Source organism: Balaenoptera borealis (genome assembly GCF_965194805.1).
Source record: "Balaenoptera borealis genome assembly, contig: HAP1_SCAFFOLD_211, whole genome shotgun sequence".
NCBI lineage: Eukaryota > Metazoa > Chordata > Mammalia > Artiodactyla > Balaenopteridae > Balaenoptera > Balaenoptera borealis.
The window spans coordinates 544,547-570,317 of NW_028123926.1; the positions used below are offsets into that span (position 1 = coordinate 544,547).

General features: G+C 46.3%; 1 long non-coding RNA gene across 1 annotated transcript in view; it reads left to right on the forward strand.

Moving 5' to 3' along the window:
• The window catches only part of LOC309621282, a 325,382-nt gene extending 306,007 nt beyond the window's left edge, over nucleotides 1–19,375 (forward strand). The window contains exons 2-3 of the long non-coding RNA XR_014239892.1: nucleotides 16,490–16,539; nucleotides 19,274–19,375. This is a non-coding gene — a long non-coding RNA (uncharacterized lncRNA). The remainder of the gene's footprint in view (nucleotides 1–16,489; nucleotides 16,540–19,273) is intronic.
• Nucleotides 19,376–25,771: the final 6,396 nt, after the last annotated feature.

Below are 25,771 nucleotides of genomic sequence, written 5' to 3' on the forward strand. Positions count from 1 at the left end.
CTGGAGCATTGTGGTGACAAGGGCATGGAGCATTGTGATGACAAGGGCCATGGCCAATTCTGATGACAGGTGTCCTCGGGCATTGTGATGACAGAGGTTATCTAGCATTGTGATGAAAGGTACCATGGATCACTGTGATAACAGGGGCCATGGAGCATTGTGATGATAAAGGCCATGGAGCATTTTAATGAAAAGTGTCATGGAGAATTGTGATGAGACGGGCATGGAGCATTATGATGACAAGAGTTCTGGAGCATTGCGTTGACAAGGGAATGGAGCATTGTGATTACAGGGACCATGGAGGAGAGTGATGACATCTGTCATGGAACATTGTGCTGACAGGGGCCATGGAGCATTGTGATGACAGGTATAATGTGGCATTGTAATGACAGTGGTCATAGAGCATTGTGATGAAATGGATCATGGAGCAATGTGATTACAGGGACCATGTAGCATTGCGAATGCATAGGCTATGGAGCATTGTGATGACAGGAGTCAAGGAGCATTGTGATGTAAGTGGTCATGGATCATTGTGATGACAAGTGTCCTGGACCATTGTGATGACACGGGTCATGGAGCATTGTGATGGCAAGGGCCATGGCGAATTGTGATGACATGTGTCTTGGGGCATTGTGATGACAGTGGTCATCTAGAATTGTGATAAAAGGTATCATGGAGCACTGTGATGACAGGGGCCATGGATTATTGTAATGACAAGGCCATGGAACATTGTGATGACAAGTATCATGGAGCTTTGTGATGACACGAGCATTCATCATTATGATGACAAGAGTTCTGGAGCATTGTGATGACAAGGGCATGGAGCATTGTGATTACAGGGTCATGGAGCATTGTGATGACAACTGTCATGGAACATTGTGATGACAGGGTTCATGGAGCATTGTGATTAAACGGGCCATGGAGCATTTTGATGACAAGGGCAGGCGAACATTTTGATTACATTGGTAATGGAGCATTGTGATGACATGGGCAGGGAACATTGTGAAGACAGGTGTAATGGAACATTGTGATTACAGGGGACATGGAGCATTTTGATGACATGGGCAGGCAACATTGTGATGACAGGTGTCATGGAGCATTGTGATGACAATTGTCATGGAACGTTGTGCTGACAGGGATCATGGAGCATTGTGATGAGACGGTCATTGGAGCATTGTGATGACAGGCGTACTGGAGCCTTCTGAGGAAAGGTGTCATGGGTCATTGTGATTACAGCGATCATGGAACATTGTGATGACAGTGGTCATGGAGCATTGTAATGACATTGGTCATGGAGCATTGTGATGACAGGGGTCATGGGGCATTGTGATGACAGTGGTCATGGAGCATTGTGATGAAAGGGGTCATGGAGCACTGTGATCACAGGGGCCATGTATAATTGTGATGACAAAGACCATGGAGCATTGTGATGACAGTTGTCATGGAGCATTGTGTTGAAAGGGGCATGGAGCATTGTGACGACAATGGTCATGGAGCATTGTGATGACTGGTATCATGGAGCATTGTTCTGAAAAAGGTCATGGGGCAGTGTAATGACAAGTATCATGGAGGATGTGATGAAAGGAGTCATGGAGCATTGTGATTAAATGGATCATGAGGCATTTTGATGACAAGAGTCATGGAACATTGTGATGACAGGGCTAATGGAGCATTGTGATGTCAAGAGCTATGGAGCATTGTGATGACTGGGGTCATGGAGCATTGTGATGAAAGGTGTCATGGATCACTACGATGACATGGGTAATGGAGCATTGTGATGATATGAGCATGGAGCATTGTGATGACAGGGGCCAGGGAGCATTGAGAATGACAAGGGCAGGGAACATTGTGATGACAGCAGTCATGGATCATTGTGATGATACCTGTCATGGAACATTGTGCTGACAGGGGCTATAGAGCATTGTGATGACAGGTGTCATGTGGCATTGTGATGACAGTGGTCATAGAGCATTGTGATGACAGGGGTCAAGGAGCATTGTGATGAAAGTGGTCATGGAGCACTGTGATGACACGGGAATGGAGCATTATGATGACAAGAGTTCTGGAGCATTGTGATGACAAGTGTATGGAGCATTGTGATTACAGGGGACCAGGAGCATTGTGATTACATGGGCAGTGAATATTGTGATGACAGGGGTCATGGAGCACTGTGATGACTAGTGTCATGGAACATTGGGAGGACAGGGATCATGGAGCATTGTGATGAGAGGGGCCTTGGAGCATTATGATGATAGGCGTCATGGGGCATTGTGATGACAGCGGTCTTGGAGCATTGTGATGAAAGGGATCATGGAGCAATGTGATTACAGGAGCCATGGAGCATTGTGAATGCATAGGCCATGGAGCAATGGAATGACAGGGGTCAAGGAGCATTGTGATGTAAGTTGTCATGGAGCATTGTGATGACTATTGTCCATGAACATTGTGATGACATGGTTCATGGAGCATTGTGATGACAGGTGTCATGTGGAATTGTGATGAGAGCGGTCATATACAATTGTGATGAAAGGTATCAGCGAGGACTCTGATGACAGGGGCCGTGGAGCACTGTGATGACAGTGGTCATCTAGAATTGTGATGAAATATACCAGGGAGCATTGTGATGACAGGGGTCATGGATCACCGCAATTATAGAGGCCATGGAGCATTGTGAATACAAAGATCATGGAACATTGAGATGACAGGGGTCATGGATCATTGTGATGACAAGGGTCCTGGAACCTTGTGATGCCACGGTTCATGGAGCATTGTGATGACAAGGTTCTTCAAGCATTTTGATGACACGGGCATGGAGCATTATGATGACAAGAGTTCTGGAGCATTGTGATGACAAGGGTATGGAGCACTATGATTACAGGGGACCAGGAGCATTGTGATTACATGGGCAGTGAATATTGTGATGACAGGGGTCATGGAGCACTGTGATGACTAGTTTACTGGAACATTGTGATGAAAGGGATCATGGAGCATTGTGATGAGAGGGGCCTTGGAGCATTATGATGATAGGCGTCATGGGGCATTGTGATGACAGCGGTCTTGGAGCATTTTGATGAAAGGGATCATGGAGCAATGTGATTACAGGAGCCATGGAGCATTGTGAATGCATAGGCCATGGAGCAATGAAATGACAGGGGTCAAGGAGCATTGTGATGTAAGTTGTCATGGAGCATTGTGATGACTATTGTCCATGAACATTGTGATGACATGGTTCATGGAGCATTGTGATGACAGGTGTCATGTGGAATTGTGATGAGAGCGGTCATATAGAATTGTGATGAAAGGTATCAGGGAGGACTCTGATGACAGGGGCCGTGGAGCACTGTGATGACAGTGGTCATCTAGAATTGTGATGAAATATACCAGGGAGCATTGTGATGACAGGGGTCATGGATCACCGCAATTATAGAGGCCATGGAGCATTGTGAATACAAAGATCATGGAACATTGAGATGACAGGGGTCATGGATCATTGTGATGACAAGGGTCCTGGAACCTTGTGATGACACGGTTCATGGAGCATTGTGATGACAAGGTTCTTCAAGCATTGTGATGACACGGGCATGGAGCATTATGATGACAAGAGTTCTGGAGCATTGTGATGACAAGTGTATGGAGCATTGTGATTACAGGGGACCAGGAGCATTGTGATTACATGGGCAGTGAATATTGTGATGACAGGGGTCATGGCGCACTGTGATGACTAGTGTCATGGAACATTGGGAGGACAGGGATCATGGAGCATTGTGATAAGAGTGGCCTTGGAGCATTATGATGATAGGCATCATGGGGCATTGTGATGACAGCGGTCTTGGAGCATTGTGATGAAAGGGATCATGGAGCAATGTGATTACAGGAGCCATGGAGCATTGTGAATGCATAGGCCATGGAGCAATGAAATGACAGGGGTCAAGGAGCATTGTGATGTAAGTTGTCATGGAGCATTGTGATGACAAGTGTCCATGAACATTGTGATGACATGCATCATGGATCATTGTGATGACAAGGGCCATGGCGAATTGTGATGACAGGTGTCATGGGGCATTGTGATGACAGTGGTCATCGAGAATTGTGAGGAAAGGTAACATGGAGCACTGTGATAACAGGGGCCATAGAGCATTGTGATGACAAAGGCCATGGAGCATTTTGATGACAAGTGTCATGGAGCATTGTGATGAGACGGGCATGCAGCATTATGATGCCAAGCGTTCTGGACCATTGTGGTGACAAGGGCATGGAGCATAGTGATGACAAGAGTTCTGGAGCATTGTGATGAAAAGGGTAAGGAGCACTGTGATTACAGGGGACCAGGAGCATTGTGATTACATGGGCAGTGAATATTGTGATGACAGGCGTTCATGGAGCACTGTGATGACAAGTGTCATTGAACATTGGGATGACAGGGTTCATGGAGCATTGTGATGAGAGGGGCCTTGGAGCATTATGATGATAGGAGTCATGGGATATTGTGATGAGAGTGGTCATAGAACATTGTGATGAAAGGGATCATGGAGCAATGTGCTTACAGGAGCCATGGAGCATTGTGAATGCATAGGCCATGGAGCATTGTGATGACAAATGCCATGGCGAATTGTGATGACAGGTGTCATCTGGCATTGTGATGACAGTGGTCATGTAGAATTGTAATGAAAGGTATCATGGAGGACTCTGACGACAGGGGCCGTGGAGCACTGTGATGACAGTGGTCATCTAGAATTGTGATGAAATATACCAGGGAGCATTGTGATGACAGGGGTCATGGATCACCGCAATTATAGGGGCCATGGAGCATTGTGAATACAAAGATCATGGAGCATTGAGATGACAGGGGTCATGGATCATTGTGATGACAAGGGTCCTGGAACCTTGTGATGACACGGTTCATGGAGCATTGTGATGACAAGGTTCTTCAAGCATTGTGATGACACGGGCATGGAGCATTATGATGACAAGAGTTCTGGAGCATTGTGATGAAAAGGGTATGGAGCACTGTGATTACAGGGGACGAGGAGCAGTGTGATTACATGGGCAGTGAATATTGTGATGACAGGGGTTCATGGAGCACTGTGATGACAAGAGTCATGGAACATTGTGATGACAGGGTTCATGGAGCATTGTGATAAGAGGGGCCTTGGAGCATTATGATGATAGGCGTCATGGGGTATTGTGATGAGAGTGGTCATAGAACATTGTGATGAAAGGGATCATGGAGCAATGTGATTACCGGGGCCATGGAGCATTTTGAATTCATAGGCCATGGAGCAGTGTGATGACAGGGGTCATGGAGCATTGTGATGAATGTGGTCATAGTTCATTGTGATGATATGTGTCCAGGAACATTGTGATGACATGGATCATGGAGCATTGTGATGACAAGGGCCATGGCGAATTGTGATGACAGGTGTCATGGGGCATTGTGATGACAGTGGTCATCTAGAATTGTGATGAAAGGTAACATGGAGCACTGTGATAACAGGGGCCATGGAGCATTGTGATGACAAAGGCCATGGAGCATTTTGATGACAAGTGTCATGCAGCATTGTGATGAGACGGACATGGAGCATTATGATGGATGAGTTCTGGAGCATTGTGGTGACAAGGGCATGGAGCATTGTGATGACAAGGGCCATGGCCAAATCTGATGACAGGTGTCATCGGGCATTGTGATTACAGAGGTTATCTAGCATTGTGATGAAAGGTACAATGGATCAATGTGATAACAGGAGCCATGGAGCATTGTGATGATAAAGACCATGGAGCATTTTAATGAAAAGTGTCATGGAGAATTGTGATGAGACGGGCATGGAGCATTATGATGACAAGAGTTCTGGAGCATTGCGTTGACAAGGGAATGGAGCATTGTGATTACAGGGACCATGGAGGATAGTGATGACATCTGTCATGGAATATTGGGCTGACAGAGGCCATGGAGCATTGTGATGACAGGTATAATGTGGCATTGTAATGACAGTGGTCATAGAGCATTGTGATGAAATGGATCATGGAGCAATGTGATTACAGGGACCATGTAGCATTGCGAATGCATAGGCTATGGAGCATTGTGATGACAGGAGTCAAGGAGCATTGTGATGTAAGTGGTCATGGATCATTGTGATGACAAGTGTCCTGGACCACAGTGATGACACGGGTCATGGAGCATTGTGATGGCAAGGGCCATGGCGAATTGTGATGACATGTGTCTTGGGGCATTGTGATGACAGTGGTCATCTAGAATTGTGATAAAAGGTATCATGGAGCACTGTGATGACAGGGGCCATGGAGTATTGTAATGACAAGGCCATGGAACATTGTGATGACAAGTATCATGGAGCTTTGTGATGCCACGAGCATTCATCATTATGATGACAAGAGTTCTGGAGCATTGTGATGACAAGGGCATGGAGCATTGTGAATACAGGGTCATGGAGCATTGTGATGACAACTGTCATGGAACATTGTGATGACAGGGTTCATGGAGCATTGTGATTAAAGGGGCCATGGAGCATTTTGATGACAAGGGCAGGCGAAAATTTTGATTACATTGGTAATGGAGCATTGTGATGACATGGGCAGAGAACATTGTGAAGACAGGTGTATTGGAACATTGTGATTACAGGGGACATGGAGCATTTTGAGGACATGGGCAGGCAACATTGTGATGACAGGTGTCATGGAGCATTGTGATGACAATTGTCATGGAACGTTGTGCTGACAGGGATCATGGAGCATTGTGATGAGACGGTCATTGGAGCATTGTGATGACAGGCGTACTGGAGCCTTCTGAGGAAAGGTGTCATGGGTCATTGTGATTACAGCGATCATGGAACATTGTGATGACAGTGGTCATGGAGCATTGTAATGACAGGGGCCATGGAGCATTGTGATGACAGGGGTCATGGGGCATTGTGATGACAGTGGTCATGGAGCATTGTGATGAAAGGGGTCATGGAGCACTGTGATCACAGGGGCCATGTATAATTGTGATGACAAAGGCCATGGAGCATTGTGATGACAGTTGTCATGGAGCATTGTGTTGAAAGGGGCATGGAGCATTGTGACGACAATGGTCATGGAGCATTGTGATGACTGGTATCATGGAGCATTGTTCTGAAAAAGGTCATGGGGCAGTGTAACGACAAGTATCATGGAGGATGTGATGAAAGGAGTCATGGAGCATTGTGATTAAATGGATCATGAGGCATTTTGATGACAAGAGTCATGGAACATTGTGATGACAGGGCTAATGGAGCATTGTGATGACAAGGGCTATGGAGCATTGTGATGACTGGGGTCATGGAGCATTGTGATGAAAGGGGTCATGGATCACTACGACGACATGGGTAATGGAGCATTGTGATGATATGAGCATGGAGCATTGTGATGACAGGGGCCAGGGAGCATTGAGATGACAAGGGCAGGGAAAATTGTGATGACAGCAGTCATGGATCATTGTGATGATACCTGTCATGGAATATTGTGCTGACAGGGGCTATAGAGCATTGTGATAACAGGTGTCATGTGGCATTGTGATGACAGTGGTCATAGAGCATGGTGATGACAGGGGTCAAGGAACATTGTGATGAAAGTGGTCATGGAGCATTGTGATGACACGGGCATGGAGCATTATGATGACAAGTGTTCTGGAGCATTGTGATGACAAGGGTATGGAACATTGTGATTACAGGGGACCAGGAGCATTGTGATTACATGGGCAGTGAATATTGTGATGACAGGGGTCATGGAGCACTGTGATGACTAGTGTCATGGAACATTGTGATGACAGGGATCATGGAGCATTGTGATGAGAGGGGCCTTGGAGCATTATGATGATAGGCGTCATGGCGTATTGTGATGAGAGTGGTCATAGAACATTAGAATATTGTGATGAAAGGGATAATGGAGCAATGTGATTACAGGGGCCATGGAGCATTGTGAATGCATAGGCCATGGAGCAATGAAATGACAGGGGTCAAGGAGCATTGTGATGTAAGTTGTCATGGAGCATTGTCATGACTATTGTCCATGAACATTGTGATGACATGGTTCATGGAGCATTGTGAAGACAAGTGCCATGGCGAATTGTGATGACAGGTGTCATGCGGCATTGTGATGACAGTGGTCATGTAGAATTGTAATGAAAGGTATCATGGAGGACTCTGACGACAGGGGCCGTGGAGCACTGTGATGACAGTGGTCATCTAGAATTGTGATGAAATATACCAGGGAGCATTGTGATGACAGGGGTCATGGATCACCGCAATTATAGGGGCCATGGAGCATTGTGAATACAAAGATCATGGAGCATTGAGATGACAGGGGTCATGGATCATTGTGATGACAAGGGTCCTGGAACCTTCTGATGACACGGTTCATGGAGCATTGTGATGACAAGGTTCTTCAAGCATTGTGATGACACGGGCATGGAGCATTATGATGACAAGAGTTCTGGAGCATTGTGATGAAAAGGGTATGGAGCACTGTGATTACAGGGGACCAGGAGCATTGTGATTACATGGGCAGTGAATATTGTGATGACAGGTGTTCATGGAGCACTGTGATGACAAGTGTCATGGCACATTGTGATGACAGGGTTCATGGAGCATTGTGATGAGAGGGGCCTTGGAGCATTATGATGATAGGCGTCATGGGGTATTGTGATGAGAGTGGTCATAGAACATTGTGATGAAAGGGATCATGGAGCAATGTGATTACAGGGGCCATGGAGCATTTTGAATGCATAGTCCATGGAGCAGTGTGATGACAGGGGTCATGGAACATTGTGATGAATGTGGTCATAGTTCATTGTGATGATAAGTGTCCAGGAACATTGTGATGACATGGATCATGGAGCATTGTGATGACAAGGGCCATGGCGAATTGTGATGACAGGTGTCATGGGGCATTGTGATGACAGTGGTCATCGAGAATTATGAGGAAAGGTAACATGGAGCACTGTGATAACAGGGCCCATGGAGCATTGTGATGACAAAGGCCATGGAGCATTTTGATGACAAGTGTCATGGAGTAATGTGATGAGACGGGCATGGAGCATTATGATGCCCAGAGTTCTGGAGCATTGTGGTGACAAGGGCATGGAGCATTGTGATGACAAGGGCCATGGCCAATTCTGATGACAGGTGTCCTCGGGCATTGTGATGACAGAGGTTATCTAGCATTGTGATGAAAGGTACCATGGATCACTGTGATAACAGGGGCCATGGAGCATTGTGATGATAAAGGCCATGGAGCATTTTAATGAAAAGTGTCATGGAGAATTGTGATGAGACGGGCATGGAGCATTATGATGACAAGAGTTCTGGAGCATTGCGTTGACAAGGGAATGGAGCATTGTGATTACAGGGACCATGGAGGAGAGTGATGACATCTGTCATGGAACATTGTGCTGACAGGGGCCATGGAGCATTGTGATGACAGGTATAATGTGGCATTGTAATGACAGGGGTCATAGAGCATTGTGATGAAATGGATCATGGAGCAATGTGATTACAGGGACCATGTAGCATTGCGATTGCATAGGCTATGGAGCATTGTGATGACAGGAGTCAAGGAGCATTGTGATGTAAGTGGTCATGGATCATTGTGATGACAAGTGTCCTGGACCATTGTGATGACACGGGTCATGGAGCATTGTGATGACAATTGTCATGGAACGTTGTGCTGACAGGGATCATGCAGCATGGTGATGAGACGGTCATTGGAGCATTGTGATGACAGGCGTACTGGAGCCTTCTGAGGAAAGGTGTCATGGGTCATTGTGATTACAGCGATCATGGAACATTGTGATGACAGTGGTCATGGAGCATTGTAATGACAGGGGCCATGGAGCATTGTGATGACAGGGGTCATGGGGCATTGTGATGACAGTGGTCATGGAGCATTGTGATGAAAGGGGTCATGGAGCACTGTGATCACAGGGGCCATGTATAATTGTGATGACAAAGGCCATGGAGCATTGTGATGACAGTTGTCATGGAGCATTGTGTTGAAAGGGGCATGGAGCATTGTGACGACAATCGTCATGGAGCATTGTGATGACTGGTATCATGGAGCATTGTTCTGAAAAAGGTCATGGGGCAGTGTAATGACAAGTATCATGGAGGATGTGATGAAAGGAGTCATGGAGCATTGTGATTAAATGGATCATGAGGCATTTTGATGACAAGAGTCATGGAACATTGTGATGACAGGGCTAATGGAGCATTGTGATGACAAGGGCTATGGAGCATTGTGATGACTGGGGTCATGGAGCATTGTGATGAAAGGGGTCATGGATCACTACGATGACATGGGTAATGGAGCATTGTGATGATATGAGCATGGAGCATTGTGATGACAGGGGCCAGGGAGCATTGAGATGACAAGGGCAGGGAACATTGTGATGACAGCAGTCATGGATCATTGTGATGATACCTGTCATGTAATATTGTGCTGACAGGGGCTATAGAGCATTGTGATGACAGGTGTCATGTGGCATTGTGATGACAGTGGTCATAGAGAATGGTGATGACAGGGGTCAAGGAACATTGTGATGAAAGTGGTCATGGAGCATTGTGATGACACGGGCATGGAGCATTATGATGACAAGTGTTCTGGAGCATTGTGATGACAAGGGTATGGAACATTGTGATTGCAGGGGACCAGGAGCATTGTGATTACATGGGCAGTGAATATTGTGATGACAGGGGTCATGGAGCACTGTGATGACTAGTGTCATGTAACATTGTGATGACAGGGATCATGGAGCATTGTGATGAGAGGGGCCTTGGAGCATTATGATGATAGGCGTCATGGCGTATTGTGATGAGAGTGGTCATAGAACATTAGAATATTGTGATGAAAGGGATCATGGAGCAATGTGATTACAGGGGCCATGGAGCATTGTGAATGCATAGGCCATGGAGCAATGAAATGACAGGGGTCAAGGAGCATTGTGATGTAAGTTGTCATGGAGCTTTGTCATGACTATTGTCCATGAACATTGTGATGACATGGTTCATGGAGCATTGTGATGACAAGTGCCATGGCGATTGTGATGACAGGTGTCATGCGGCATTGTGATGAAAGGTATCATGGAGGACTCTGACGACAGGGGCCGTGGAGCACTGTGATGACAGTGGTCATCTAGAATTGTGATGAAATATACCAGGGAGCAGTGTGATGACAGGGGTCATGGATCACCGCAATTATAGGGGCCAGGGAGCATTGTGAATACAAAGATCATGGAGCATTGTGATGACAGGGGTCAAGGAGCATTGTGATGAAAGTGGTCATGGAGCACTGTGATGACACGGGCATGGAGCATTATGATGACAAGAGTTCTGGAGCATTGTGATGACAAGGGTATGGAGCATTGTGATTACAGGGGAACAGGAGCATTGTGATTAAATGGGCAGTGAATATTGTGATGACAGGGGTCATGGAGCACTGTGATGACTAGTGTCCTGGAACATTGTGATGAAAGGGATCATGGAGCATTGTGATGAGAGGGGCCTTGGAGCATTATGATGATAGGCGTCATGGGGCATTGTGATGACAGCGGTCTTGGAGCATTGTGATGAAAGGAATCATGGAGCAATGTGATTACAGGAGCCATGGAGCATTGTGAATGCATAGGCCATGGAGCAATGAAATGACAGGGGTCAAGGAGCATTGTGATGTAAGTTGTCATGGAGCATTGTCATGACTATTGTCCATGAACATTGTGATGACATGGTTCATGGAGCATTGTGAAGACAAGTGCCATGGCGAATTGTGATGACAGGTGTAATGCGGCATTGTGATGACAGTGGTCATGTAGAATTGTAATGAAAGGTATCATGGAGGACTCTGACGACAGGGGCCGTGGAGCACTGTGATGACAGTGGTCATCTAGAATTGTGATGAAATATACCAGGGAGCATTGTGATGACAGGGGTCATGGATCACCGCAATTATAGGGGCCATGGAGCATTGTGAATACAAAGATCATGGAGCATTGAGATGACAGGGGTCATGGATCATTGTGATGACAAGGGTCCTGGAACCTTCTGATGACACGGTTCATGGAGCATTGTGATGACAAGGTTCTTCAAGCATTGTGATGACACGGGCATGGAGCATTATGATGACAAGAGTTCTGGAGCATTGTGATGAAAAGGGTATGGAGCACTGTGATTACAGGGGACCAGGAGCATTGTGATTACATGGGCAGTGAATATTGTGATGACAGGTGTTCATGGAGCACTGTGATGACAAGTGTCATGGCACATTGTGATGACAGGGTTCATGGAGCATTGTGATGAGAGGGGCCTTGGAGCATTATGATGATAGGCGTCATGGGGTATTGTGATGAGAGTGGTCATAGAACATTGTGATGAAAGGGATCATGGAGCAATGTGATTACAGGGGCCATGGAGCATTTTGAATGCATAGTCCATGGAGCAGTGTGATGACAGGGGTCATGGAACATTGTGATGAATGTGGTCATAGTTCATTGTGATGATAAGTGTCCAGGAACATTGTGATGACATGGATCATGGAGCATTGTGATGACAAGGGCCATGGCGAATTGTGATGACAGGTGTCATGGGGCATTGTGATGACAGTGGTCATCGAGAATTATGAGGAAAGGTAACATGGAGCACTGTGATAACAGGGGCCATGGATCATTGTGATGACAAAGGCCATGGAGCATTTTGATGACAAGTGTCATGGAGTATTGTGATGAGACGGGCATGGAGCATTATGATGCCCAGAGTTCTGGAGCATTGTGGTGACAAGGGCATGGAGCATTGTGATGACAAGGGCCATGGCCAATTCTGATGACAGGTGTCCTCGGGCATTGTGATGACAGAGGTTATCTAGCATTGTGATGAAAGGTACCATGGATCACTGTGATAACAGGGGCCATGGAGCATTGTGATGATAAAGGCCATGGAGCATTTTAATGAAAAGTGTCATGGAGAATTGTGATGAGACGGGCATGGAGCATTATGATGACAAGAGTTCTGGAGCATTGCGTTGACAAGGGAATGGAGCATTGTGATTACAGGGACCATGGAGGAGAGTGATGACATCTGTCATGGAACATTGTGCTGACAGGGGCCATGGAGCATTGTGATGACAGGTATAATGTGGCATTGTAATGACAGGGGTCATAGAGCATTGTGATGAAATGGATCATGGAGCAATGTGATTACAGGGACCATGTAGCATTGCGATTGCATAGGCTATGGAGCATTGTGATGACAGGAGTCAAGGAGCATTGTGATGTAAGTGGTCATGGATCATTGTGATGACAAGTGTCCTGGACCATTGTGATGACACGGGTCATGGAGCATTGTGATGACAATTGTCATGGAACGTTGTGCTGACAGGGATCATGCAGCATGGTGATGAGACGGTCATTGGAGCATTGTGATGACAGGCGTACTGGAGCCTTCTGAGGAAAGGTGTCATGGGTCATTGTGATTACAGCGATCATGGAACATTGTGATGACAGTGGTCATGGAGCATTGTAATGACAGGGGCCATGGAGCATTGTGATGACAGGGGTCATGGGGCATTGTGATGACAGTGGTCATGGAGCATTGTGATGAAAGGGGTCATGGAGCACTGTGATCACAGGGGCCATGTATAATTGTGATGACAAAGGCCATGGAGCATTGTGATGACAGTTGTCATGGAGCATTGTGTTGAAAGGGGCATGGAGCATTGTGACGACAATCGTCATGGAGCATTGTGATGACTGGTATCATGGAGCATTGTTCTGAAAAAGGTCATGGGGCAGTGTAATGACAAGTATCATGGAGGATGTGATGAAAGGAGTCATGGAGCATTGTGATTAAATGGATCATGAGGCATTTTGATGACAAGAGTCATGGAACATTGTGATGACAGGGCTAATGGAGCATTGTGATGACAAGGGCTATGGAGCATTGTGATGACTGGGGTCATGGAGCATTGTGATGAAAGGGGTCATGGATCACTACGATGACATGGGTAATGGAGCATTGTGATGATATGAGCATGGAGCATTGTGATGACAGGGGCCAGGGAGCATTGAGATGACAAGGGCAGGGAACATTGTGATGACAGCAGTCATGGATCATTGTGATGATACCTGTCATGTAATATTGTGCTGACAGGGGCTATAGAGCATTGTGATGACAGGTGTCATGTGGCATTGTGATGACAGTGGTCATAGAGAATGGTGATGACAGGGGTCAAGGAACATTGTGATGAAAGTGGTCATGGAGCATTGTGATGACACGGGCATGGAGCATTATGATGACAAGTGTTCTGGAGCATTGTGATGACAAGGGTATGGAACATTGTGATTGCAGGGGACCAGGAGCATTGTGATTACATGGGCAGTGAATATTGTGATGACAGGGGTCATGGAGCACTGTGATGACTAGTGTCATGGAACATTGTGATGACAGGGATCATGGAGCATTGTGATGAGAGGGGCCTTGGAGCATTATGATGATAGGCGTCATGGCGTATTGTGATGAGAGTGGTCATAGAACATTAGAATATTGTGATGAAAGGGATCATGGAGCAATGTGATTACAGGGGCCATGGAGCATTGTGAATGCATAGGCCATGGAGCAATGAAATGACAGGGGTCAAGGAGCATTGTGATGTAAGTTGTCATGGAGCATTGTCATGACTATTGTCCATGAACATTGTGATGACATGGTTCATGGAGCATTGTGATGACAAGTGCCATGGCGATTGTGATGACAGGTGTCATGCGGCATTGTGATGACAGTGGTCATGTAGAATTGTAATGAAAGGTATCATGGAGGACTCTGACGACAGGGGCCGTGGAGCACTGTGATGACAGTGGTCATCTAGAATTGTGATGAAATATACCAGGGAGCAGTGTGATGACAGGGGTCATGGATCACCGCAATTATAGGGGCCAGGGAGCATTGTGAATACAAAGATCATGGAGCATTGTGATGACAGGGGTCAAGGAGCATTGTGATGAAAGTGGTCATGGAGCACTGTGATGACACGGGCATGGAGCATTATGATGACAAGAGTTCTGGAGCATTGTGATGACAAGGGTATGGAGCATTGTGATTACAGGGGAACAGGAGCATTGTGATTAAATGGGCAGTGAATATTGTGATGACAGGGGTCATGGAGCACTGTGATGACTAGTGTCCTGGAACATTGTGATGAAAGGGATCATGGAGCATTGTGATGAGAGGGGCCTTGGAGCATTATGATGATAGGCGTCATGGGGCATTGTGATGACAGCGGTCTTGGAGCATTGTGATGAAAGGAATCATGGAGCAATGTGATTACAGGAGCCATGGAGCATTGTGAATGCATAGGCCATGGAGCAATGAAATGACAGGGGTCAAGGAGCATTGTGATGTAAGTTGTCATGGAGCATTGTGATGACTATTGTCCATGAACATTGTGATGACATGGTTCATGGAGCATTGTGATGAAAGGTGTCATGTGGAATTGTGATGAGAGCGGTCATATAGAATTGTGACGAAAGGTATCAGGGAGGACTCTGATGACAGGGGCCGTGGAGCACTGTGATGACAGTGGTCATCTAGAATTGTGATGAAATATACCAGGGAGCATTGTGATGACAGGGGTCATGGACCACCGCAATTATAGGGGCCATGGAGCATTGTGAATACAAAGATCATGGAGCATTGAGATGACAGGGCTCACGGATCATTGTGATGACAAGGGTCCTGGAACCTTGTGATGACACGGATCATGGAGCATTATGATGACAAGGTTCTTCAAGCATTGTGATGACACGGGCATGGAGCATTATGATGACAAGAGTTCTGGAGCATTGTGATGAAAAGGGTATGGAGCACTGTGATTACAGGGGACCAGGAGCAGTGTGATTACATGGGCAGTGAATATTGTGATGACAGGGGTTCATGGAGCACTGTGATGACAAGTGTCATGGCACATTGTGATGACAGGGTTCATGGAGCATTGTGATGAGAGGGACCTTGGAGCATTATGATGATAGGCGTCATGGGGTATTGTGATGAGAGTTGTCATAGAACATTGTGATGAAAGGGATCATGGAGCAATGTGATTACAGGGGCCATGGAGCATTTTCAATGCATAGTCCATGGAGCAGTGTGATAACAGGGGTCATGGAACATTGTGATGAATGTGGTCATAGTTCATTGTGATGATAAGTGTCCAGGAACATTGTGATGACATGGATCATGGAGCATTGTGATGACAAGGGCCATGGCGAATTGTGATGACAGGTGTCATGGGGCATTGTGATGACAGTGGTCATCGAGAATTATGAGGAAAGGTAACATGGAGCACTGTGATAACAGGGCCCATGGAGCATTGTGATGACAAAGGCCATGGAGCATTTTGATGACAAGTGTCATGGAACATTGTGATGAGACGGGCATGGAGCATTATGATGCCCAGAGTTCTGGAGCATTGTGGTGAAAAGGGCATGGAGCATTGTGCTGACAAGGGCCATGGCCAATTCTGATGACAGGTGTCCTCGGGCATTGTGATGACAGAGGTTATCTAGCATTGTGATGAATGGTACCATGGATCACTGTGATAACAGGGGCCATGGAGCATTGTGATGATAAAGGCCATGGAGCATTTTAATGAAAAGTGTCATGGAGAATTGTGATGAGACGGGCATGGAGCATTATGATGACAAGAGTTCTGGAGCATTGCGTTGACAAGGGAATGGAGCATTGTGATTACAGGGACCATGGAGGAGAGTGATGACATCTGTCATGGAACATTGTGCTGACAGGGGCCATGGAGCATTGTGATGACAGGTATAATGTGGCATTGTAATGACAGGGGTCATAGAGCATTGTGATGAAATGGATCATGGAGCAATGTGATTACAGGGACCATGTAGCATTGCGAATGCATAGGCTATGGAGCATTGTGATGACAGGAGTCAAGGAGCATTGTGATGTAAGTGGTCATGGATCATTGTGATGACAAGTGTCCTGGACCATTGTGATGACACGGGTCATGGAGCATTGTGATGGCAAGGGCCATGGCGAATTGTGATGACATGTGTCTTGGGGCATTGTGATGACAGTGGTCATCTAGAATTGTGATAAAATGTATCATGGAGCACTGTGATGACAGGGGCCATGGAGTATTGTAATGACAAGGCCATGGAACATTGTGATGACAAGTATCATGGAGCTTTGTGATGACACGAGCATTCATCATTATGATGACAAGAGTTCTGGAGCATTGTGATGACAAGGGCATGGAGCATTGTGATTACAGGGTCATGGAGCATTGTGATGACAGTGGTCATAGAGCATTGTGATGACAGGGGTCAAGGAGCATTGTGATGAAAGTGGTCATGGAGCACTGTGATGACACGGGCATGGAGCATTATGATGACAAGAGTTCTGGAGCATTGTGATGACAAGCGTATGGAGCATTGTGATTACAGGGGAACAGGAGCATTGTGATTACATGGGCAGTGAATATTGTGATGACAGGGGTCATGGAGCACTGTGATGACTAGTGTCATGGAACATTGTGATGACAGGGATCATGGAGTATTGTGATGAGAGGGGCCTTGGAGCATTATGATGATAGGCGTCATGGGGCATTGTGATGACAGCGGTCTTGGAGCATTGTGATGAAAGGGATCATGGAGCAATGTGATTACAGGAGCCATGGAGCATTGTGAATGCATAGGCTATGGATCAATGAAATGACAGGGGTCAAGGAGCATTGTGATGTAAGTTGTCATGGAGCATTGTGATGACAAGTGTCCATGAATATTGTGATGACCTGGTTCATGGAGCATTGTGATGACAAGTGCCATGGCGAATTGTGATGACAGGTGTCATGGGGCATTATGATAACAGTGGTCATGTAGAATTGTAATGAAAGGTATCATGGAGGACTCTGACGACAGGGGCCGTGGAGCACTGTGATGACAGTGGTCATCTAGAATTGTGATGAAATATACCAGGGAGCATTGTGATGACAGGGGTCATGGATCACCGCAATTATAGGGGCCAGGGAGCATTGTGAATACAAAGATCATGGAGCATTGAGATGACAGGGGTCATGGATCATGTGATGACAAGGGTCCGGGAACCTTGTGATGACACGGTTCATGGAGCATTGTGATGACAAGGTTCTTCAAGCATTGTGATGACATGGGCATGGAGCATTATGATGAGAAGTGATCTGGAGCATTGCGATGACAAGGGTATGGAGCATTGTGATTACAGGGGCCAGGGAGCATTGAGATGACAAGGGCCATGGCGAATTGTGATGACAGGTGTCATGGGGCATTGTGATGACAGTGGTCATCGAGAATTATGAGGAAAGGTAACATGGAGCACTGTGATAACAGGGGCCATGGAGCATTGTGATGACAAAGGCCATGGAGCATTTTGATGACAAGTGTCATGGAGCATTGTGATGAGACGGGCATGGAGCATTATGATGCCCAGAGTTCTGGAGCATTGTGGTGACAAGGGCATGGAGAATTGTGATGACAACGGCCATGGCCAATTCTGATGACAGGTGTCCTCGGGCATTGTGATGACAGAGGTTATCTAGCATTGTGATGAAAGGTAACATGGATCACTGTGATAACAGGGGCCATGGAGCATTGTGATGATAAAGGCCATGGAGCATTTTAATGAAAAGTGTCATGGAGAATTGTGATGAGACGGGCATGGAGCATTATGATGACAAGAGTTCTGGAGCATTGCGTTGACAAGGGAATGGAGCATTGTGATTACAGGGACCATGGAGGAGAGTGATGACATCTGTCATGGAACATTGTGCTGACAGGGGCCATGGAGCATTGTGATGACAGGTATAATGTGGCATTGTAATGACAGGGGTCATAGAGCATTGTGATGAAATGGATCATGGAGCAATGTGATTACAGGGACCATGTAGCATTGCGAATGCATAGGCTATGGAGCATTGTGATGACAGGAGTCAAGGAGCATTGTGATGTAAGTGGTCATGGATCATTGTGATGACAAGTGTCCTGGACCATTGTGATGACACGGGTCATGGAGCATTGTGATGGCAAGGGCCATGGCGAATTGTGATGACATGTGTCTTGGGGCATTGTGATGACAGTGGTCATCTAGAATTGTGATAAAAGGTATCATGGAGCACGGTGATGACAGGGGCCATGGAGTATTGTAATGACAAGGCCATGGAACATTGTGATGACAAGTATCATGGAGCTTTGTGATGACACGAGCATTCATCATTATGATGACAAGATTTCTGGAGCATTGTGATTTCAAAGGCATGGAGCATTGTGATTACAAGGTCATGGAGCATTGTGATGACAACTGTCATGGAACATTGTGATGACAGGGTTCATGGAGCATTGTGATTAAAGGGGCCATGGAGCATTTTGATGACAAGGGCAGGCGAAGATTTTGATTACATTGGTAATGGAGCATTGTGATGACATGGGCAGGGAACATTGTGAAGACAGGTGTAATGGAACATTGTGATTACAGGGGACATGGAGCATTTTGATGACATGGGCAGGCAACATTGTGATGACAGGTGTCATGGAGCATTGTGATGACAATTGTCATGGAACGTTGTGCTGACAGGGATCATGGAGCATTGTGATGAGACGGTCATTGGAGCATTGTGATGACAGGCGTACTGGAGCCTTCTGAGGAAAGGTGTCATGAGTCATTGTGATTACAGCGATCATGGAACATTGTGATGACAGTGGTCATGGAGCATTGTAATGACAGGGGCCATGGAGCATTGTGATGAAAGGGGTCATGGAGCACTGTGATCACAGGGGCCATGTATAATTGTGATGACAAAGACCATGGAGCATTGTGATGACAGTTGTCATGGAGCATTGTGTTGAAAGGGGCATGGAGCATTGTGACGACAATGGTCATGGAGCATTGTGATGACAGGTGTCATGTGGAATTGTGATGAGAGCGGTCATATAGAATTGTGATGAAAGGTATCAGGGAGGACTCTGATGACAGGGGCCTTGGAGCACTGTGATGACAGTGGTCATCTAGAATTGTGATGAAATATACCAGGGAGCATTGTGATGACAGGGGTCATGGATCACCGCAATTATAGGGGCCATGGAGCATTGTGAATACAAAGATCATGGAGCATTGAGATGACAGGGGTCACGGATCATTGTGATGACAAGGGTCCTGGAACCTTGTGATGACACGGTTCATGGAGCATTGTGATGACAAGGTTCTTCAAGCATTGTGATGACACGGGCATGGAGCATTATGATGACAAGAGTTCTGGAGCATTGTGATGACAAGGGTATGGAGCACTATGATTACAGGGGACCAGGAGCATTGTGATTACATGGGCAGTGAATATTGTGATGACAGGGGTCATGGAGCACTGTGATGACTAGTGTCATGGAACATTGTGATGACAGGGATCATGGAGCATTGTGATGAGAGGGGCCTTAGAGCATTATGAAGATAGGCGTCATGGGGCATTGTGATGACAGCGGTCTTGGAGCATTGTGATGAAAGGGATCATGGAGCAATGTGATTAAGGAGCCATGGAGCATTGTGAATGCATAGGCCGTGGAGCAATGAAATGACAGGGGTCAAGGAGCATTGTGATGTAAGATGTCATGGAGCATTGTGATGACAAGTGTCCATGAACATTGTGATGACATGGTTCATGGAGCATTGTGATGACAAGTGCCATGGCGAATTGTGATGACAGGTGTCATGGGGCATTGTGTTGAAAGGGGCATGGAGCATTGTGACGACAATGGTCATGGAGCATTGTGATGACTGGTATCATGGAGCATTGTTCTGAAAAAGGTCATGGGGCAGTGTAATGACAAGTATCATGGAGGATGTGATGAAAGGAGTCATGGAGCATTGTGATTAAATGGATCATGTGGCATTTTGATGACAAGAGTCATGGAACTTTGTGATGACAGGGCTAATGGAGCATTGTGATGACAAGGGCTATGGAGCATTGGGATGACAGGTGTCATGCAGCATTGTGATGAAAGGTGTCATGGATCACTACGATGACATGGGTAATGGAGCATTGTGATGATACGGGCATGGAGCATTGTGATGACAGGGGTCATGCAGCATTGTGATGACAGGGGCCATGCAGCATTTTGATGACATGGGCATGGAGCATAGTGATGACAAGAGTTCTGGAGCATTTTGATGACAAGGGCATGGAACATTTTGATGACAGGGGCCATGAAGCATTGAGATGACAAGGGAATGGAGCATTGTGATGAAAGCGGTCCTGGAGAATTGTGAGGAAACGGGTCATGGATTATTGTGATGGAAGGGTTCCTGGAGCATTCTGATGACAAGTGCCATGGAGCATTTTAATGAAAGGGGTACTGGAGCATTGTACAGAAATGGTTCATGGATCATCGTGATTACACGGATCATGGAATATTGTGATGACAAGGGTTTCGGAGCATTGCGACGACAGGGGTCATGGAGCATTGTAATAGCAGGGGTGATGGGGCATTGTGATGACAGGGGCATGGAGCATTGTGATGACAGAAGTCATAGAATATTGTGATGACAAGGGCCATGGAGCATTGTCATGAAAGGTCTTATCTGGCATTGTGATGAGAGTGGTCATGGAGCATTGTGATAAAAGTTGTCCTGAAGCACTGTTATTACAGGGGCCATGTAGAATTTTGATGACAAAGGCCATGGAGCATTGTGATGACAGGCATCATGGAGCAATTTGATGAAAGTGGTCATGGAGCATTGTGATGAAATGCGCCATGGACCATTGTGAAGACAAGTGTCCTGGAGCATTGTGATGACAAGGGCCATGGCCAATTCTGATGACAGGTGTCATGGAGCATTGTGATGACAGTGGTCATCTATCATTATGATGAAAGGTATCACGGAGCACTGTGATGACAGGGGCCATGGAGCATTGTGATGACACGGGCATGGAGCATTATGATGAGAAGTGATCTGGAGCATTGCGATGACAAGGGTATGGAGCATTGTGATTACAGGGGCCAGGGAGCATTGAGATGACAAGGGCAGGGAACATTGTGATGAGAGTGGTCATGGATCATTGTGATGATATCTGTCATGGAACATTGTGCTGACAGGGGCCATAGAGCATTGTGATGACAGGTGTCGTGTGGCCTTGTGATGACAGTGGTCATAGAGCATTGTGATGAAAAGGGTCATGGAGCAATGTGATTACAGGGGCCATGGAGCATTGTGAATACATAGGCCATGGAGCATTGCGATGACAGGGGTCAAGGAGCATTGCGATGAAAGTGGTCATGGAGCATTGTGATGACACGAGCATGGAGCATTATGATGACAAGAGTTCTGGAGCATTGTGATGATAAGGGTATGGAGCATTGTGATTACAGGGGACCAGGATCATTGTGATTACATGGGCAGTGATTATTGTGATGACAGGGGTTCATGGAGCACTGTGATGACAAGTGTCATGGAACATTGTGATGACAGGGTTCATGGAGCATTGTGATGACAAGTGCCATGGCGAATTGTGATGACAGGTGTCATGGGGCATTGTGATGACAGTGGTCATGTAGAATTGTAATGAAAGGTATCATGGAGGACTCTGACGACAGGGGCCGTGGAGCACTGTGATGACAGTGGTCATCTAGAATTGTGATGAAATATACCAGGGAGCATTGTGATGACAGGGGTCATGGATCCCCGCAATTATAGGGGCCATGGAGCATTGTGAATACAAAGATCATGGAGCATTGAGATGACAGGGGTCATGGATCATGTGATGACAAGGGTCCGGGAACCTTGTGATGACACGGTTCATGGAGCATTGTGATGACAAGGTTCTTCAAGCATTGTGATGACATGGGCATGGAGCATTATGATGACAAGAGTTCTGGAGCATTGTGATGAAAAGGGTATGGAGCACTGTGATTACAGGGGACCAGGAGCGTTGTGATTACATGGGCAGTGAATATTGTGATGACAGGGGTTCATGGAGCACTGTGATGACAAGTGTCATGGAACATTGTGATGACAGGGTTCATGGAGCATTGTGATGAGAGGGGCCTTGGAGCATTATGATGATAGGCGTCATGGGGTATTGTGATGAGAGTGGTCATAGAACATCGTGATGAAAGGGCTCATGGAGCAATGTGATTACAGGGGCCATGGAGCATTTTGAATGCATAGGCCATGGAGCAGTGTGATGACAGGGGTCATGGATCATTGTGATGACAAGTGTCCTGGACCATTGTGATGACACGGGTCATGGAGCATTGTGATGGCAAGGGCCATGGCGAATTGTGATGACATGTGTCTTGGGGCATTGTGATGACAGTGGTCATCTAGAATTGTGATAAAAGGTATCATGGAGCACTGTGATGACAGGGGCCATGGAGTATTATAATGAGAAGGCCATGGAACATTGTGATGACAAGTATCATGGAGCTTTGTGATGACACGAGCATTCATCATTATTATGACAAGAGTTCTGGAGCATCGTGATGACAAGGGCATGGAGCATTGTGATTACAGGGTCATGGAGCATTTTGATGACTACTGTCATGGAACATTGTGATGACAGGGTTCATGGAGCATTGTGATTAAAGGGGCCATGGAGCATTTTGATGACAAGGGCAGGCGAACATTTTGATTACATTGGTAATGGAGCATTGTGATGACATGGGCAGGGAACATTGTGAAGACAGGTGTAATGGAACATTGTGATTACAGGGGACATGGAGCATTTTGATGACATGGGCAGGCAACATTGTGATGACAGGTGTCATGGAGCATTGGGATGACAATTGTCATGGAACGTTGTGCTGACAGGGATCATGGAGCATTGTGATGAGACGGTCATTGGAGCATTGTGATGACAGGCGTACTGGAGCCTTCTGAGGAAAGGTGTCATGGGTCATTGTGATTACAGCGCTCATGGAACATTGTGATGACAGTGGTCATGGAGCATTGTAATGACAGGGGCCATGGAGCATTGTGATGACAGGGGTCATGGGGCATTGTGATGACAGTGGTCATGGAGCATTGTGATGAAAGGGGTCATGGAGCACTGTGATCACAGGGACCATGTATAATTGTGATGACAAAGGCCATGGAGCATTGTGATGACAGTTGTCATGGAGCATTGTGTTGAAAGGGGCATGGAGCATTGTGACGACAATGGTCATGGAGCATTGTTCTGAAAAAGGTCATGGGGCAGTGTAATGACAAGTTTCATGGAGGATGTGATGAAAGGAGTCATGGAGCATTGTGATTAAATGGATCATGAGGCATTTTGATGACAAGAGTCATGGAACATTGTGATGACAGGGCTAATGGAGCATTGTGATGACAAGGGCTATGGAGTATTGTGATGAATGGGGTCATGGGGCATGGTGATGACAGTGGTCATGGAGCATTGTGATGACAAAGACCAAGGAGCATTGTGATGACAGGTGTCATGCAGCATTGTGATGAAAGGTGTCATGGATCACTACGATGACATGGGTAATGGAGCATTGTGATGATACGGGCATGGAGCATTGTGATGACAGGGGTCATGCAGCATTGTGATGACAGGGGCCATGCAGCATTGTGATGACATGGGCATGGAGCATAGTGATGACAAGAGTTCTGGAGCATTTTGATGACAAGGGCATGGATCATTGTGATGACAGGGGCCATGAAGCATTGAGATGACAAGGGAATGGAGCATTGTGATGAAAGCGGTCCTGGAGAATTGTGAGGAAACGGGTCATGGATTATTGTGATGGAAGGGTTCCTGGAGCATTCTGATGACAAGTGCCATGGAGCATTTTAATGAAAGGGGTACTGGAGCATTGTACAGAAATGGTTCATGGATCATCGTGATTACACGGATCATGGAATATTGTGATGACAAGGGTTTCGGAGCATTGCGACGACAGGGGTCATGGAGCATTGTAATAGCAGGGGTGATGGGGCATTGTGATGACAGGGGCATGGAGCATTGTGATGACAGAAGTCATAGAATATTGTGATGACAAGGGCCATGGAGCATTGTCATGAAAGGTCTTATCTGGCATTGTGATGAGAGTGGTCATGGAGCATTGTGATAAAAGTTGTCCTGAAGCACTGTTATTACAGGGGCCATGTAGAATTTTGATGACAAAGGCCATGGAGCATTGTGATGACAGGCATCATGGAGCAATTTGATGAAAGTGGTCATGGAGCATTGTGATGAAATGCGCCATGGAACATTGTGAAGACAAGTGTCCTGGAGCATTGTGATGACAAGGGCCATGGACAATTCTGATGACAGGTGTCATGGAGCATTGTGATGACAGTGGTCATCTATCATTATGATGAAAGGTATCACGGAGCACTGTGATGACAGGGGCCATGGAGCATTGTGATGACACGGGCATGGAGCATTATGATGAGAAGTGATCTGGAGCATTGCGATGACAAGGGTATGGAGCATTGTGATTACAGGGGCCAGGGAGCATTGAGATGACAAGGGCAGGGAACACTGTGATGAGAGTGGTCATGGATCATTGTGATGATATCTGTCATGGAACATTGTGCTGACAGGGGCCATAGAGCATTGTGATGACAGGTGTCGTGTGGCCTTGTGATGACAGTGGTCATAGAGCATTGTGATGAAAAGGGTCATGGAGCAATGTGATTACAGGGGCCATGGAGCATTGTGAATACATAGGCCATGGAGCATTGCGATGACAGGGGTCAAGGAGCATTGC